Here is a 3,973-nt window from a genome sequence, read left to right as displayed (position 1 = left end):
CGCACGCACCTAACGTGTTGCTATTTGGCTGGAGCTGTCCAAGAAGACAGTGTCTGTGAGACCAGAGAGCCGCTAGCCTGCAGGTACATGCCCCTCTTGGCTTCCTCTTTCCTTTCTCAACTACCAGGAGGTATCAGGAACTCCCGAGTTACCCAGCAGGCTGAGTAACTTCTGCATCAGTTTCCTCCAAGTCCCAAGACCAGAGCTTCTCCTAAACTCTGCTGGGCTGTCTGAAGGTCCCTGCACATCTGCTTCTCTCTTGGCAAGCTTCCTCCTTGGTGTCAGAGGTAGGCAGGGTGGGAGGTGACCTCTCTCCCTGGAGTTCCTAGGGCAAGTTTCCCCATTGTTCTAGACATTTGTCCTGGCCTTCCAAAAATTATTTTTAGAATCTTTATTTTCAGCTGGGGACACAGACCTATCACCCAGCATTCCTTGCACTTCAGTGTTCTGGTCAATGAGATATAAGTCAGTACTGTGGGGTAATTTCTGCAAACCTCAACTTTTGCCCACTCTTCTTAGCCCTCCCTCTGCCCTGCTGCCAAAGATAGCTTTAAAGTGTTGATAAGCAAGGAAGTTATTTGGAGGACCGAGGTGTGCCTGGGCCAAGCCATATTTCCAATTGCTTCATATGTGGGTAGAAATCAATGCACTTGAATGGTGGTGCTGGGGAAGAGTACTGAAAGTACCATGGGCTGTCAAAAGAACAATCAAATCTGTCTTGGAAGAAGTACAACCAGAATGCTCCTTAGAGGAAAAGATGGCAAGACTTTGTCTCCTGTCTTTGGACATAGCAGGAGAGACCAATCCATGGAGAAAGACATCTTGTTTGGTAAAGTAGAGGGGTATCAAAAAAGAGGAAGACCTTTGTGGTAGTTACATAATCTACTGACAACTTGAGGAAGGGGTAGAGTCTCGCTTGTCAATCAGGTCGCAGCTTGATGACCTCATTTGGAGGTGTGGCAGAGATAAATAGCTCACTGGAGGCTAGATACATTCTCTCCCTGCAAGACATTCCTGTTGACAAACCATATAGTTGCAGTGATGAAGCCAGAGCCCGAGAGCTGAAGGTGCCACATGGAAATCCATGCCAGTGCTGAGAGACTTCCACCACACAGGATCCACAGGACTTTCCACCCACTGTCCTGTGATCTCCCTACATTCAGTGTCATTGCCATGTGTTGCATGTGTCTCAAGAGGAATTTACAGACTGGTATCAGACATATGAGCTAATATCGAACTTATAGACTTGATCTGGACTGGGCTGGGATGTTTCCTCAATAGATAATTGCTCTTTTACATGGGGTGTCAAACTCAAAACGTGGGTCATTTGGTGCAACAGGCAAGATTCATGCGGGCCACATCACATTTACAAATTTTGTTAAATTTATATTTTGAAGTGAGGATTCAGGAATATGGATAGGATAATTAAAATACTATATAATTGCTTATATTTAAACATTTATTTTATTTAATGTAGTTATAAAACTAAAATTATTCTTTTTTACCCAAAACTTGCCAGCACTTTCCTCCTACTAATTTTCACTTACCTCTTATGTTGTGACCATAAAATAAAACAAAGTAACTAATAAAAAACACAAAATGTTGGACAGCTGACAAACGTGATGCACAATCATAATGGCTTGCCTCTAAAAATGTCAACTAGCGCTGCCGCTAGGTATGATTCCTAACAGCACAACCCAGAGTGCCCTTTTTAACCTTTTCACTACTGGGATCTGTTTACATTATGTGACACTGAGAGTGGCAGACAGATCGCTTCCAAATGTCACCAGAACTGAGTCAGTGCATTTATACATGTCCACAGGCCCCCAGGAAAGGCACTGGGCCACATGCATACTGGTCTTCAGCAGTTAAAGTGCTACCAAGGGAATTGTGTGTATGGTATTGCCTCGATCTCCCCTAAGCTCTATTTTCTTCATAACAATGTTTTGTTTTGTTTTTTTAATTTTATTTCAGAGCATGACAGGCCACAAACAATTACCTCGGGGGCCGCATTTGACCGACAGTTTGACACTCTTGCTCTTTTATATAAAACTCTTTCTTATACATGAGTGTCAATGAATTTGTTTCTTGGTCAACTCAGACTAATCCAACCTTCAACAAGATGGATTGGCCCAGTGGCTGCACCGGTGGGCTTAAGCCCATGAACAGTTGTGTTGTGAGGGGCGCAGAACTAGGCAGTATTTCGTTCTGCTGTGCATTGGGTCTCTGAGTCAGAGGCGACTTGACAGCATCTAACAGCTGTCCTACTGCCTAGGATGCGGATGCTGGCTGGAGCTCTAGCCACATCTTGGGCATGCGGATGCCGGAGAGGAGTGGGGAGCTGGAAGGAGGCTGGACCCTGAGCACTTTGTGCAGCAGAGCAATGCAGATGGCCTACCTCTAAACTTGTATACGACCGAAGTCAATTTCTTCACTGACGCCATATGACTTGCAGCAGGGGTCCTGATGGTGCAGTGGTTAAAGTGCTCAGCCACTAACCAACTCCACGGGGAAAGGACATGACGGTCTCTGTTGTAAAGGTTTCAGCCTTGGTGGGGCAGTCCTACTCTGTCATGAATTGAAACCAACTCGGCAGCAACCGATATAACTTGCAGCTTAACCAGATCCATTGGGTCTCCTCGCATCACCCCATCCCTGCCTTGCATGGCTCTGGGCATCCTGAGGGGGGGAGGGGGAGGTACTCAGAATTGTGCTGTTGGGCCCTGCACACTAATGGGACTCTCTAAGTAGTTCAGACCTCCTCATCCCTATGAGAATACCATTGGGACATATGGCTTCCTTCCTTCCAGTCAAATCCTACAGCTGGGGCAATGCCACCTATACTGGTTGGCTAGTTATCCAGTGCTGCTATCACAGAATACCACAAGGGGTGGCTTCATCAACAGAGATAGATTTTCTCACTATTTAACAGGCTACATAGTGGAACCTGAGGTGACAGTTCAAAGGGAAGGCTTTCTCTCCATCTGCCCTGGGGAAAGATCCTGAGCTTCCAGGCTTCTGCTCAGCATCTCTCTTCCCCATCTATGCTCTGCTCACTTGTTTGATCACCTTTATCTCTCAAAAGAAATTGACTTGAGATCCACTCCATGCTAATCCAGCCTCATTAACCTAACAATGACAACCCAGTCCCAAAGGGATTATAACCGCAGGCTTAGTGATTGGCATTTTCAACACATATTTGGGGAAGAATGTAATGCAATTCACAATACTAGTCTTGCCAGACCCCAATTTCTACCCTCCCCATCGTCCGGCCCCCAGAGTCCCAGCATGCACTAGAACTGACTGAGAGGTGATGAATCACTGGATCAGGCCACCAGGTAGGGGAGAGCCAGATGATCTCCCCATCACCTGCCTCTCCCACATCTCTGAAGCCAGAACTTTGCCATGGGATTTCTAGCTTTCAGGAACACCTGAACTAAGGCATTCCCGGGGCTGGAAGAAGCCACCTGGGCAGGGAAGATGCCTTCAGAGAGGGTGGGGCCACACTCACCTTTCTCCGATGCCGGGGCCAGGTCAATGAAGCTGCGGCATGTTTCACCTTTGACAAAGAAAAGAAAGGTTTCAGAATGGGAGAGGACATGGTACTTCCAGCTTGGGCCTCTCCCCCCTCCCATGAGCCCGGGAGCAGAGCCAGGGAGAAAGCGGAGGGGGAAGCTGGGCGTCTCCAACTCCAGCAGCATCTTTCTCTAACCCTTATTCCTGGAAAGCCCGGGGCAGAGGAATGTCATGGTTCCATCCCTCAACATCCTGCAGGTCGCTCCTCGAGACCCCCACTCTGGTCCAGACCACAAGCATCCCTCTGCCCCAGGAGGGAGCGGCCTCCTCACTGTTCTCTCCAGGGCTCCACTCTTACCTCTCTCCAATCCATTCTCCCTCCCCACCCCAGCCCGCTTCAACCAGCAGGGTATTTTCAGAACATAGCACGCGTGTGCTCTCACGCGCTCTCGCTCGC

At 48.0% G+C, this 3,973-nt stretch overlaps 1 protein-coding gene across 1 annotated transcript in view; it reads right to left on the bottom strand.

Moving 5' to 3' along the window:
- Window positions 1-3,973, bottom strand: part of GSG1L (GSG1 like) — a 202,675-nt gene that overhangs the window by 180,785 nt on the left and 17,917 nt on the right. Inside the window, exon 2 of the mRNA XM_004705705.2 lies at window positions 3,512-3,559. The gene's annotated coding sequence lies outside the window, so the exon portion shown is untranslated. The remainder of the gene's footprint in view (window positions 1-3,511; window positions 3,560-3,973) is intronic.

This window comes from Echinops telfairi, unplaced genomic scaffold, assembly GCF_000313985.2.
Source record: "Echinops telfairi isolate 266 unplaced genomic scaffold, ASM31398v2 ScPeMD7_5;HRSCAF=22, whole genome shotgun sequence".
Taxonomy (NCBI): domain Eukaryota; kingdom Metazoa; phylum Chordata; class Mammalia; order Afrosoricida; family Tenrecidae; genus Echinops; species Echinops telfairi.
The sequence above is the reverse complement of the archived record's forward strand: the minus strand, read 5'-3'. Positions and strand labels throughout refer to the sequence as shown.